At 45.3% G+C, this 15,006-nt stretch overlaps 1 protein-coding gene across 2 annotated transcripts in view; it reads right to left on the bottom strand.

Moving 5' to 3' along the window:
- Nucleotides 1-12,561, bottom strand: part of PRPF18 (pre-mRNA processing factor 18) — a 222,468-nt gene extending 209,907 nt beyond the window's left edge. For both annotated transcript variants that reach the window (XM_069801654.1, XM_069801655.1), the window contains exon 1: nucleotides 12,557-12,561. The gene's annotated coding sequence lies outside the window, so the exon portion shown is untranslated. The remainder of the gene's footprint in view (nucleotides 1-12,556) is intronic.
- Between the last annotated feature and the right edge of the window lie 2,445 nt (nucleotides 12,562-15,006).

Genomic DNA, 15,006 nt, shown 5'->3' with positions numbered 1-15,006 from the left:
CTGCGTTAGGACCCCTGATGACAAAGTAATTTTCTGCCTGTCAGTAGGATGCTTTAGACTTTTTGCTGAGAAGGAGAGCGAAATGTTAACCACCAGTCTAGTGGTTTCATGATTCTGTCTCTGGCAGTTCAGAAGACATGAACTAACTCATGATTGTGGAATAACTGCCATTGACAGTTATAGGATCCTTGTTCAGGCTGTCTTCTCCTTTCTTGACCACTCAACAGATAGTGGTGTCCACTCAGGGAGCAGCACGTTTCACTCAACAGCTGCCATGCAGCAGGTGCTGCTTCTTCTGTCCTTACACCCTTGATGAATAAAGGGGGAGAAAAAAATAAAATGGATAAATGAGCAGAATAGCTGAAAGCCAAATTGACGACTGTCATTGTTTCCTCTCTCCAATAGATGGCACCAATTCTCTTTCCAGATCATTGTCTGTTGAACAGGTCAGGAGCTCCAGAATACCCCAAGTGTATAAAAACACAGGCATCTTTGCCCTTTTCTTTTGCTCTTTCTGAGTGTGAAATTTGGACCAAGAAGGCAGCAGACTGAGAAAATGTCTGAAGCCCTTGGAATGTGGCACTGCTGCCAAGTACAGCCATGCAAGGAAACACAGGCAGATCAACGGGCAAACGTGACCCAGGGCTAGGAGGCGGGGGAGGGAGATTTACTTTTGCCTAAGGATGGTCAAAAGTAAAAGTGGGACTATTTTAGGGAATTATTGAGAAGGAATTGGAGAGCCATGCAGAGAGGAGAATGACACATGGGGATTCCAGGTCAGATGGAGAAAAGGAGCAATGACAGTGCACCTTGTTGAGAGAGAGCAGTGGTCTGTCCAGCACAGCATGCTCCCCTTGGAAGAAGTGACTCCTCAATGTTTCCATGTAGGGGAGATCTGCAGTGCTTCTATAAAGCTGCAAGAGGAAATTATGCCAGAATGGGACTGAGGAAGCCTCTATTCTGAAAGTACTGTGGCAAAAATCTCTCGCAGATAATACTGTTTTCTTTATCCTGAAATGCACCCTTGTTCATCATTAAAAGAGAACGGTCTGCAGCTCTGTACCACCATACAGGCCATGGGGAGAGATAAGCCAGGCTCCCATATGCATTATAACATAAAGGAAACATTGCTTCCTGGTTGCAAAGGAATGGCCAAACCAAAAATGTTTGGTGGAAGCATAACATTCTTTTAAAAGGCATAACGCTCAACTAAAGCCTAGAGGCAAATGGATTCTTCATGAATTTTACCACTTAAATCCTTCTGAAAATCCCCTTCTAATATTTTTAGCCATACATGCCCCTTATTTTGTTTGTACCTTAAATGTCTTCCTGTGATTTTTGGTTGAAGGGCTCTTTGACTCCACAAGCTGCTTTCCTACTAAGTGTGGGAAATATCACTTCTGGTGGGTTGTGTAAGTGCACTCATCACTATTTCCCTTTTTACACAGTCTGGAGGAGGGAAATACTGCTATCGTAGTGAATTGAGCTGCACTGGCATTTTTGACAGAATGCAGCAAAGACCATGTCAGCTGTTACAAACCACTAAGAGAATAATTACAGCAACATTATGGAGGTTGTGACAGTACGGAGTTCCCCAATGACAGATGAGAGACCCCAGATCACAGCCATGGTAGGAGCTAGCTGTGTTTTTTTCTGGGGCATCTTCTGGCTCTAGAAGCCATGAACCCTCAACAGTACTCCAGAGGGCATGGGACCATATCCTCATCTTGCTGCTACTGAGTGGAAATGAAGCTTGCAAGCACATCTCACAAATTGTAGTATTGCTCTGATCACTTAGGGGACCTTCTCATGTTGCAGCCTTGGCTTATCTCTGTGATGACTGTAGGAATACCCCAGCATACCTGGGAATGCCTGTGTTGCAAGGAGGCTTGGAGTGCAGAGTTTATATAGCATTTAAGCTTGTATAAGACCACACTGCTTTTGAAAGTGCAGGTGGAGACATACAGCCAGCCAGATCAGAGTGAGCCAGACCAGAGATTTTAACCTGGATCAATTTTTACCTAAATTGCTTTCCCTTGTGCTGGCTCACCAAATGCTTGCACAACTTTGGTAGAAGACTGTGAAGAAGTGGCTTTTGGACCTGTTGGAGTGGGTCCAGAGGAGGGCCATGAAAATTATCAGAAGGCTGCAATGCCTCTCCTGTGAAGACAGGCTGAGAGAGTTGGGGTTGTTCAGCCTAGAGAAGAGGAGGCTCCGGGGAGACCTTATAGCAGCATTTCAATAATTAGAGGGGGCTTATAAGAAAGACAGAGAGAAACTTTTTACCAGGGCCTGTAGTGACAGGACAAAGGGCAACAGTTTTAAACTGAAAGAGTGTAGGTTTACCTTGGACATAAGGAAGAAATTCTTTATGATGGAGGTGGTGAGGCACTGGCACACGTTGCCCAGAGAGGTTGTGGACGCCAAATCCCTGGCAGTGTTCAAGGCCAGGTTGGATGGGGCTTGGAGCAACCTGGTCTAGCAGAAGGTGCCCCTGCCCATGGCAGGGGGCTTGGAACCAGATGATCTTTAAATGTCCCTTCCAACCCAAACCCTTCTATGATTCTGTGATAGAGAGGAAGAAGGGCTGATTCTTTCAGCAGCTGTGTTGGTTTATGGAGGCATAAACTCTGCATGAAACTACAATGTGTTTGAGAAACTTGAATCCCAAGGCAGAGAGAACTCGTGGGATCAAGCAAGGATGTTATCATGTGCTGGTTTTGGCTGGGGTAGAGTTAATTTTCTTCACAGTAGCTGGTATGAGGCTATGTTTTGGGTTTGTGCTGGAAACAGCATTGATAACACAGGGATGTTTTGGTTACTGCTGAGCAGGGCTTACCCAGAGCCAAGGGCTTTTCTGCTCCTCACCCCACCCCACCAGCGAGGAGGCTGGGGGGGCACAAGGAGTTGGAGGGGACACAGCTGGGACAGCTGACCCAAGGGATATTCCAGACCATAGGACGTCATGCTCAGCATGTAAAGCTGGGGGAAGAAGAAGGAAGGGGGGGCATTTGGAGTGATGGCATTTGTCTTCCCAAGTCACCATTACGCGTGATGGAGCCCTGCTGTCCTGGAGATGGCTGAACACCTGCCTGCCCATGGGAAGCAGTGACTGAACTGCTTGTTTTGCTTTGCTTGTGCGCAGCTTTTGCTTTACCTATTAAACTGTCTTTATCTCAACTCAGGAGTTTTCTCACTTTTACTCTTCAGATTCTCTTCCCCATCCCACCAGGGGGGAGTGAGCGAGCGGCTGTGTAGGGCTGAGTTGCCGGCTGGGGTTAAACCACGACAGGGACTTAGAGTGAGATGCCTTCGATGGACATCTGCCCTGCAGACCACAGAGAGGTACCCCAGCTCTCAGTGATGCCTAGATCCCAGAGGAATGCCAGCATCGGCCGCTCAGCACTTCTGCTCTGCCTCCCGGACACAACGGGGTTAATCTATCTTGGTTGGTGGCAAACATGCAGCGCTCACCCTCTGCAAAACGGGCCAGAAATCCAGAGCCTGCCATTGCACTGTCACAGTGGTGAACACTGGGAAGAATTTGGTTTGCAAGAAAAAGGAGAGAATTTTTCCGAGGCTATTCAAGGTCGTAAACACAGCCTTGAAATTTTGGCAGAAAACAAACTGCTTTTCAGACAGCTGAGGGCGCTCAGCACTTCTTATGTGAAGTTGGTGTTTTGCAGGTTTGAGCCTTAAGATTCAACACTAAAATGCACTGATGCTTGAATCAAAGATAGTGCTGCTAGTGAGCAAAGCCTGGGCGGGGGCTTAGACTCCAACATTGCTGACAGCTGAAAAATAAAAGGCCCAGAGCTGGTTAAATAGCTACTTATGTGCTTCAGTACAAGTGTAAATCTAATGCCTTAATTTTAACGGCACCTTGAAAGAACTCTTTGATCACAGATTTCCCCTTCTGATGCAGCAGGGTTTTATTTATTTATTATGATTTCAAGTATCTCCAAAAGTAGACCTGGAGAAAGATGTTAGGCTAATATACCTGCATATTTATTTTCTGACCATCTTCTTGCAGTTTTCTCTCCTGGTTTTATCCTTGTCTTTGGGATCTGCTGCTTGGCATGATGTGCCTTTGCCAGAATTACCATCTATATCTGTCCCAAATTTCCTGAGAAAAGGACCTCTGTTGTAGTGGGTTGTGTGTTGTGGGCACATCTGTTCAGCTCTGGAAAGAGACACACTGACCTCATCTCACCCAGACCATGTTACATTATTGGTTTTAGGGATTTTGAATATAAACCAGATTTCTCTGGGTTCTCATTTATCTTCCATTGATTTTTGTAGCTTATTCAAACTTCTTAAAATCCTTCTGTGATTTTTGTTTATTCACCACTCTTTATTAGCAAATCCTTAATTCCTTAGTGCTTCTAAAGCTCCTTAGGACATGAAACAATGCTTCTGATCTGTTAACTGTTATTATTACCACTAGTGGTATGAATAAAAATCAGTGTATTTTGCTGAAATACACTTAATGCATACACTTATTTTATTTAAGTCAAGGAATTATTGCTACTAGTCTTGCTTAGTTGGATACCTCATGTCCTCGAGAAGAAAGATTAATCTAGTTATCATGGCAATGATTTCTATACTTGTTTCAGCTCTAAAGGGACATCTTGGCTTGGAAAGTTAAGGATTTTTATGTCAGTCAATTGCCATGTTTTTCATCCACAGAGACTTTGATTTGGGTTTTCAAGCACTGGTAATTAAATTAAAGCACCTGTTACTTGCAAGGCCAGTTGACATTGGGCATCTAGCTCACCTCTCTTAGGTAGATGAGTGCATGGTGAATTCCCCCCATGCGGAAATAAATTGTCTTAATTTAGGGTTTGTGTATGACAACGTGGCTGTAATAGTGCTTCCTAACTTGAGCTGTGCAGAGCCGTGTGGCATCGCATGGGTGAGCTCATTTGTCTTGGCACATAAGACTCTACACTGTGTCATGGAACAAATATCTTCCTCTCTTTGTCTTGTGTGACAGGTCCAGCCACACAGCCAGGCTGCAGCTGGCACAGGGCTTTCAGGTGGGTTTTCCCTTTCATCCCTGAGCACAGGACTTGGCTCCTGAGCTACCCGACTCCATGGTTTCCCCACTGAGGGCTGAAGCACAGTGCTGCAGAGAAATGGCAAAGCACTCCTTTCTTGTCCCAGTGCTCTCTTCACTGAGAAAACACCATTTCTCAGTAGTCATAATCTGGAATTCCCAACCCATTTCAGCATTTCCAATGAGATAAAAAATGGCTTTGGCAACACTTAAGCTCCTCATGGCACAGCCAGGCAGCACAGTAACCATCTGTTTTCTCCACGAAAGGATATACCTGGGTATTAAAGGGAGAGACATCAGTGCATGCAGAAATGGGGTCCAGCTTCCTGATGACATGCAGACTGATATCCAGTCAAACCCTTTGTTGAGTCCTGTTTCTGCCTGTCAACTCTGCTGGGGGTGATTCAGACTGGATTTCTCAAGGGATGACCTGCGGATGTCCCCAGTAGCAAGGGATCCCTCTCAGATATCTCATACTTAATGCATTGTCTATCTTTGGCTTCAGGTGCCCTAGACAGCATCGTAACTATGAAATCCAGAGGGCAGTTTGAAGGGCATCCACTTCTGTGCAGTTCAGTATCTTACAAGTGCAACCCATGAGGACCGCGGGATGCTAGAATACAAGACAGAGGCCCTTCTGCCAGCCTTTCTGACTCCCTCTGCAACTTTGATATTCTCTTTTCAGCTAGAATCAGATCCAGGTGGGGTTAATGGCTGGAGGCTCTGTAATCAGACATCCTCAGCCACTCCACAGGAGCCAGACTGCGCTTCCCAAACCAGGCAGTGTTAATGGCAAGCCGGGGAGGGGATGGATGCCAATGACAGCCACCACTGTAAATCCTTGCTGCTTTAAAAAGCAACAGTCAGCCAAGGAACAAAGCAGATGAGGGAGCAGACTTTATAATCAGGTTTACAAGTCGATCAATTATTATCATAGCTGCGATAAACTAGTTAAAGAGATGAGAACAAGCTGATGTTATAGAAAACCAGCTATAAAAAAATGTGTTTCTAGACATACTGAGTTCTGTGAGGACAGAGAAACAACCTATTAAAAGATCTTGTTAACCCATACATTGTAGCCTCAAAGCTGACGCTTGCTTTATACATGTTTTATTTTTTCTTCACTTACTTGTTCGCTTGCTTTCTTGTCTAAAGAAGTATTGTTTTCTTTGGGTAGATTATTGGAGAATATAGTGTACAGGAAGTAAACACATGTGGTTACTTCTGTTTGCTAAGCTCCCTTGAGGTGAACAGAGTTGCACAGGTCATGATGCAGACCCGAACAGGACCCCAGGCAGCTTCTTTGCAGTCATTCCTATGGTGCTCATTGCTTCACTTGCAGCCATCTCTTTTAATCTCTTTCCTTTCTCCCTGGCTGCCTGATTCTTCTGACTGGCCATTGGGTTAGAGGGTACAAAGCAGAAGGGGTACCTGGCCTCAACTCTGTGCACTGCAGAGAAAGAAGTCAGGCTTATGTTTGGTTGCATTACATCATAGCTTCTGTCTATTAAAAGGGGATTATTTATGCAAGAGACGCTGAAAGGGGAAGGAAATGTAATGAATTTTAGGGACTTGCTCTCACTGAAGCATTTGGATACTCATTTAAGTATCAGTTTGACGTATTTTTTTTACCTTATGCGTTTATTACCATTGCGATGTCAGAGTAGGGCTTGAAGGACAGAGTTCCTATCCAGGTCTCATTGCTTTGGTTTAGCCAATTCTTCCCCAGAAAAAGGATCTGTGACAAAATCTGAATTAAGCCCAGGGTCAACTATCACTAAGACCTGGCATGGTTCCCAACAGGGCTTCCGTTTGAGGGGTGGTTGCTTCTACTTGCAGTTTTTTCTATAGTGCATCACTATAGGATCTGGGCTCCCCCTGATATCACGGTAAAATACTATTGATCTATACATGGCCAGTTCTGACTTCTGCAAAGATTTTTTCCTTGACCTGATAACTTTCCCTCTGAAACCACCCTCTCTGTTTATAGGCTATGGTCTGAGTGGGGAGTTAGTACAAATCTCTTTAAAAGCCCCAGTAGTTCCTCCTCGAGGCCAAAGCTGGGCTTTAACACAGCCACTGCTGGAGTCCCAGCTGGACACGGTGGGTTTTGGCAGCAGTAGTGTGTCCCAGAGCAAAGAGACCATGTTGGAGGGTGCTTTAGGGTCCTGGAGGATTTTTATGTAGGATGTGTAAGCTAGGGAGAGGTTTAGGGTTGCGGTGGGGAGAGCTTGTGACAGTAAACTTCTTAAGAGGCATTTTCTCTGCTTTATTCTTTGAAAGCAAGGGGTCATCTAAGATTTTGGACTGCCTGAGACTGCAGCCAGTAAAGTATATTTGAGGATTGAGGGGGGAAGATTGTGTCTGAGAGTGAGAGCTGGGCTAATATATTATTTTAGTTTTATAACTTGTTTTGCCTGTAAGTGCTTCAGTGCGATATCTACATACCAAATCTCAAAGAGCTTCCTAGATTACAGCCAGCCCAATGTAAAGGTATCACTTACCCAAAGCCATTACCCCAAAACACCTCATCCTTGAACCCGGGAAATGAGGAATATGTTGAGTGAAAATAACTAGAGGAATTTGAGAAGGAAAAAATAACTTCTGTGGGAATGACTTTTCACAGGTTAACGTAATTCATGGGCCACTTGGATTTCAGATGACTGAACTGTGTCAGAAGCAGATGCTGTTTTCTCCTTGTTCCTTTGCTTGCCACTTCTATTTTTCAGCCCTTGTTTGCCACTAAGCTCAGGGAGGCAAAATCAATAGTTCTCCAACATTAATAATTGAGCAAAGCAGGCAGAGAGCTGAGTAAACCCCATCTCACTTGAAATCAGAGCAGTTAGTTACTTCCCAGCTTGAGCTAACATATCTGAGAATTAGGTGCAGACTGAGGTGGAAAATAGGATAAAAACACCAAAATTAGAAAAAAGCCAAACAGCCCGCTGCCCCCATGGTTCTCACCAAAAGAGTGGCAGAAGTGAGTAAGGATTGCTCTCTTGAATCATTCGGTATCGGGATGCAATCAGGCAGAATGGTTTGAAAGCATCTTTAGTTTGTAGGAATGAACTCTCCAGGGGTCTGAGTGCTATTTCCAGGTTTCATCCTAAAGCTTAAATGATGCACTTATTGACAGCTGATCATATAAAGTATGTGAAGAAGAAAAAAGCCTGACAAACAATAGCTTTTTAACTTGGGGAGTGAAAAAAGAAAAAGGCAGTAAACACACTGCTGGAGGCATTTCTGAAGGGCATTTGGATACTTGTGCAATGCAGGGTGAGAACCCCACTAGAATATGATGCTCCACAGCATTGCCTAGCTGAAATGCTGTCATCTCTGGAAAAGACTGCAATAAATTTATAACACCCCTGGTGAAATTACACAGTGGTTAAGGGATAGGGTCTCTTAATCCCAGTAAACCATTGGGAAGGGGTGCGGTAGGATGGCACATCAGATTGTCATACCACCCTGGTGGCTTTTGCAGTTTACAGATGGAAGTTGCCCGTGTGGTGTGTTCTTTGAAAGTACTGAGTTTGGGAATCTCTAGATCAAACCTGCTTATAAATATTGAGAATGGGTGGCTTCTCTGAGGGGTGGTCTTTTTTTAATGGGGTGGACTGTCTATTGATGGACTTGTCAGTAAAGGCATAAACCATATCTGAGACATCAGGATATAGCCGGCAAAGAAATCCAATGAGGATTAATGCCAAGATGTCAGCAATCCAGGAGATACATGATAACATCACTGTGGAGCCAACAGACACAAAATACAGTGTAAAGATTTCCTTTCTTTCATGGGATCTCCAGGGATCCTTCTGCAGAGTGTCCAGAAAAAGTAGCATGAGGAGGCAGACAGCCTGATTTAAAGGTGACTAAGTATTGCCAAGGGATGGGAGCATCCACCAGGGTAGTGCTCCGGGATGATGCTGAACACTCACTGAGTGAGGGCTTTTGGGTGCCATGTCGAGGACAAGCAATGTGATGCACCAAAGCAATTATTCCATAGAGAATTGCATACCATTTCTATAAGGAATAAGAATCACATGCCATTTCTATAAGGGATAAGAATCAAGAAAACCTTCTGTACTGGTGTGTGTGGGAATCCCACTACTGTGTACCAAAGCTTCCTTTAAAGGGTCAACACAAGCTGCAGTTGTGGACCCAGTTTGTAGTTCGGATGAAGCCTTTAGGAGTGAGTTTCCAAGAAGCTCAGCTAATGCTGCCTTTCAGCAGCATGGAGTTTGCAGCCTTTCTCCCAAACAGCAGAGCAAGATCAAAGCCTTTCATTTTCATGGCTTGCAATGTGGTTTTTTATTATTTCTTTTCAATGGCCTGTAGTGCAACAAGAGCTGCAGCACGAAGAGATCATGATGTTCAGAAGCCAACAAAACCAAAGCTTTGCTAGACAGGGCCCATCTGTATCTCCTCTCCCAGCCCTATCTTTCCTCACTGGCTTTCTGCGCAGCAGCTGGCAGTGTGTGTGAATCCAGGAAAAGCCTTGCAGAGCCAGGGGAAACCCAAGAGGCAATTAATGAATCCTGAAACAGCACAGCCTTAAACAGTCACCAGTGACCTGGAGTTTCTATAAGGAGAGTTTAGGTAATTGTGCTGCCAACTTGCCATAAGGGCTGGGTTTTTATGAAGAATTTTTTGCAATGAGCAGCAGTTTGTCAAATATTGCCTTTAAATATGTCAGTGAGGGAGCAATTGCATGGCTTTCTGCTGCAGCAAGCACTTCTGGTCTTGTGGGCTCTGCCCACCGCCCTTTGAGACCAGCGTGGCTCGGGCAGAGGCCACTGTGTTGGAAAAGAAGCTCCAACCATGAACATGAGGGCTGGAGGAAAGAAAGGAAGTGTAGAGGCTTGTTTGTCCTGATAATCCACTTGGGTGTGTGCAGACTGGAGGTGTATGGCTGGAGTGAAAAATAAGACCATATAACATGATTCAGCTGATCCCAAACAAAGGTTAGGGGTGAGGAATTCCTACCTGAGCAGAGGGAAGCTTCTCAGGGAATTTCCCCTGGCTGCCTTTCAAAGGTTTGGTTGCTGTATCATGACCTGTGAGGCATTTGTTTGGTTTGGCTTTTATTTTCTTTTTCTTCCTTTTTTTTTCCCCCCTTTCAGTTCTTGTCTGTTTTGTTTCTGAAAGAATGACATCCCAGCCCCTAACATTTCTGGAGGCAACACACACATTCCCTGCAGCTCTGTGTTACCAAGAAGACAGAAAATGGTCCTCGTAATTACACATGATTTGATCATTCCAGCATTTCCACCTCTTCCCAGAAGTTTTATTATCGTAATTAATTTCTCTGGCACCTACTTGCAGCTCTAGGCATTTTCCCAAACCTTTAAACACACAGTTAGCAATTCTGAACATTTCACTCCTGTATTTCTTTTCCATGATTTGCTAGTTATAAATTCTTTATTAGTAGTCTTTCCTACAACATGAGCTTTATTCATGTAGTTGCCGTTACTGTAGTATCGTGATAGTCCAGGACCTCTGCTTCACCACACCACTGTGATCAAAGAAAATGGTGTTATCCCTAGTTACAAATGGGAATCTGGGATACAATGGGACTAAGACTCATATTTTTAAGTATTTGGCCTTCGGTGACTCGCCCAAAGTGTCACAGGAAGCCAGTGGCGGAAAAGGGAATTACACTCCGGTGTCCCGAGTCCAAGTCCCTACCTGCAGGGCCAGCTTGGTTTTACTGTCTTTCAGTGTATTTCTGTTGCCTTTCAGAAAATGTTCTGCCATTTCCAATCCACGCAGGACTCATCACTTTCTCAAATGCCTTTAAGGAAAGGTGAACCAAGAGGGAAGTGATTTTAAGAACCAAGGACTCCAATTGTCTCCTAGCACTTCTGGATATTGGATAAAAAGGGATCTTTTGCTTAAGGGAGATCTGAACTCTGATCTGAACTGTGGAGTATAAATCATAGCATATATTCATCATATCTACGTAAGCTAGCACTTGTCCATAATAAATTTCTTGGCTTTCGGAGGGAGAATGTAAGAGAGATGATCTCAAATAATGTTGGGTTTCAACAGCCAACCCAACTCACATTAAAAGCATCAGTTTCAGCCTCCCGTTGATTTCAGTGAGGGTTGGTAGATTATTGAAATGAGGAACTCCAAGCACAATCCAGCACAACTCTTGGTATGATTCAGTGTGATCCATCAGCTGCCACACAACGGGCAGAGCTATACATTAGCTTGAACTTCTGCATGTCCCCAGGCACAGCCATGTACTGCAGTGGTGGAATTCATGCTAGCTCTGTCATTACGAATTAATTGCATAGGCTGCAAAAATCTCACAAATTCTGACTTTTCATCTATTTAAACCCAACCCCATGTAACCCTCCCGCCACAACTCACAAGACCCACAGGTATCCTAATCTGGAGGCAAGCCACCCATGGCTTGTTTGCTGGAATGGGAATGACAGACCCAGAAGCAAAGTTGCTGATGGGGATGCTGAAATCTTGCTCTTCGTCAGACAGAAGCTGAGCCAAATGCCAGGTTTCAACCTACGCAGAACTTGGCCAAACCTTATTATTAATTTGGCTTCCAACACAAGCAGTACAACACTGAAATGCAAAACTACCTCGGTGGGTAAACCATTTTCCATATACCCTCAGATCATAGTGAGTAGGATTAGAGCTGTCCTGGTGTGGGCAGCTTCCCCTGATGTCAGAGTGAGAGCTGAGTCTCCTGGCTCAGCACCGTGAGTCCTGGGGTGGTTCAGTGCGAGAAAACTATCTGGTGGGTTCTCTGGCCCCATCAGGTTGTGCTCCCAAGACAGTCACAGGAGAGAAGTGGTCACCAAGTCCATCACACCTGGAGAGAGCAGCATGCCGGGCTTAGACACTGTGACTAGTGGTACCCAACACAGTCCTAAATATTTTCACTTCATTTACTGCAAATATAGTTTCGCCAATGAGCTGGGCAAGGACTTAAACCAAACAAATAAAAAACCAGACCCAAAACAAGAAAAAAAGCACTTCAAAGCAATTAACTTACATTATTTAAGCTATATGTCTGTGTCAGTCAACACATATTCAGCAAACCTTATCTCTGCAGCGTAAAGCCTGATAAAGGTCTAATTGCCTGAGAAATGTACAGCTCTTGGGACTGCAGTGGCAAAAGCAATTTCCTTCTTTACAATGGAGCCTTAACGAAAACCCTTCCTGATGAATGAAAGCATGAGAGATTAAGGGACAAAGGTAGGGGTGTGGAGATGGGCTGCAGCCAGCCAGGGTCTGCGTGGGCTACCTGGGGGGCAAGAGGAGCCCCAGGCAGGGCAAGGGGTACCTGTGCCATCCCCGCCGGCGTGGGGGGTCCTGCCACACATCCCCGTTGTGGCTGGTTCTCCTTCCTTCCACCCGTCTCGGGGCAGCCCTTGCCTCCAGGCTTCCTCAGTGCTGTCAAAGTCCTCCCGGGGCACAACCAGGGCATCGCTGCGTTGGGCCCCAGCAAAGATGAACTCAGCCCCCGTGGCCGCCTCCGCTCGCTGGAACGAAATCTGGCCACTTGTTGCTGAAGGGTTTGGGGATGAAAGTGCCTGGATTGAGGAGAGGAGAAGCGTTTGTGACAACAGGGGTTCTTTGTTTCAAGTAAAAGAGCCAAATTTGAAGCAGGATACAAAGCTGACCCTGGGGTGAAAGACATCACTGAGTCTCCTCAGAGGCTGCCCTCCCACCCCCGAGCCAAACCCAGCCAATCTTTGACGCATCAGCATTTAAAAGTGAGAGAGAGCGCAAAACCCCCCTCACAAATCGTTCCAGGGAGAGAATAAAACAGCAGAAGCAGCAAAGGGTGGTTAATGTGGATTTTGCAGCAGATATTGAAACAGGACAGTTTGCCTGTTTCCTTTCTGGTTTAGAAATAAGACTTTATTGACACAGAGATTGTCCTGGAAAAGCTAACGAAGCATGAAGCTGAATGAAAGAAATCATATTCTGGGGGCTGTTCGCAGCAACTTTTTCTCCATGGTTTTTTTTACCAATTAAAAAAAGAGGAGTTAACACCTGTGCCTGCTTTACTATGCCATTTTTCAAGTTTGCAGTTGTTCTCAGGGGAATCGAAGTGACAGATTTATGCAAAGCTGCAGTTTGGATTTTTTCTTGCCCTGGAGCAAGGCTTTTATCCAACGCTCTTCTTCCCCCCTTCATGAGGGGACAGTGAAGAGGAGGAATGCATCACACTTGAAAAAGGCAAAGAAAAAAAATCTTTCACAGCTGTTCCTAGCAGCTGGGATATATTTAATCAGAACTGGAGGTTAACATACATCTCTGTGAAAGAGATATTTTTCTTCCCTTATGGTTATGTTATCACCTGTGCAGCAGACAAGGCTCAGAGCTGAACCTCGGCAGCGAACTCACAGCAAGAGGATGGACGGGCTGCAAGTGACTTTGTACTCTCATTCCCAGTAACTCCTGGAATGGGATAGCCCTCCAAGTAGTGAGGACAACTTTTGGCTGTTTATATTGTGAAAGTCCCTCCTAAGTGTTTCAGTCTCCTGCAAGACCTCAGGCTGTGCCTGTGCCCAGCTCCAACAAGCCTCTGCAGAGCAGGGTTTTTAGCAGGGTGTCTGCAGAAGGCAGTTCTTCTCTAACTATTGCATTGCAGATGGGAACAGCACAGAACGTCTTTCCAGGTGTCTCATCAAGTGCTACACGCGCACAGATGCAAATGAGGAATGGTAAATCTTCAGTAACCCAAGAACGTCTGCTGTCTCCTAAGCCTTCGTTCAGGATGGTGAACCCTGAGCGGCAGTTTGGACTTTGCCCTTCCAGAGAGCAGTTATGTTTTATCTTCACTGCTCAGTGTGCAAATGTCCTGAAATCCCCTGTCCTTGAATCATTAAGGATTTGAGAGGCAGAACTTGAGAGACAGAACTATTAACATGTATATGGGCTTTCCTGTGATGCTCGTCTCCACATTATCTGAGTGCCACAAACATGTTAATGGATGTGACTTCACAACTCTTATGTAGTAAGAAGATGTGACCTACCAGGCTTGGTTTTTTGGTCCCCAAATCTTATCCTTCCAGTCAATCCCCTTCTCCATCCCCACCTTTCAGCCAGATGTGAAGGTCGCGCCTCTACTCGTAGGAACACAGTCTTCAACACAAGCAAAACAAGACATTGCTCTTTAGCCTTCCCTGGTGAGGAGACCATTGAAATATTTTCCACATAAATCTCCCCAAGATAAACATGCAAAATGTAATGTTTCAGCCCGAACAGTTAATGCAGTCCAAGGAGGAGCCAGGCAGCTTTGCTGACAGGCAATATAATCCAGCAAATTATTTGCTTAGGCTGCTGCTGCTGCTGGATTTTGTAGCCTTCGCTGGCTCCAACACCACCTGCCTTGTACATGTGTCATCCACCCTTGAAGTGGTGGCCAGGGAACAGCTGTCCTGGCCTTGACATAAAACCTTGCGCTGGCTGCTCTCTGTGTGCAAACGCACCGATCTACTGTGCCACAGCAGAGCAGTCAGCCTCTCCCAACAGGTTATCAGCGAGTTGCGTGGAGGCATTTCACTTAGCCAAGGCAGGTTCAGAAGTAGAGGCGTTTTCTCCTTTGTAATGCCAACGGCGTGTGGGACCATCTCATTGCCAAGGAGTTCGGGAGCAGGACGTGATGACCAACACCATCAGCAGTGTGGCCTTCATTGCTGGCATCCAAGTGAGTCCCCGATGAACGTCGGTGGCATTGCTAACACAGCTCCTGGGGGAAGAAATTCCCCTGAGTCAGGAGGACAGTTTTGCTCAGCAACAAGACAGCTGATTCCCATGAGAGGAGGGAGCAATCTCTGGTGGGGGAGCTGGATCAGAGCTCATTTCACTACCTTGGACACATGCTTGGGTTAACTCACTGGGTTAAGCGTAGTTTTTTTATCCTTTCCTGAGGGCAATTTTTAAAATCCAAATAAACCTCCTGCACA

Source organism: Haliaeetus albicilla, chromosome 14 (genome assembly GCF_947461875.1).
Source record: "Haliaeetus albicilla chromosome 14, bHalAlb1.1, whole genome shotgun sequence".
Classification (NCBI taxonomy): domain Eukaryota; kingdom Metazoa; phylum Chordata; class Aves; order Accipitriformes; family Accipitridae; genus Haliaeetus; species Haliaeetus albicilla.
The sequence above is the reverse complement of the archived record's forward strand: the minus strand, read 5'-3'. Positions and strand labels throughout refer to the sequence as shown.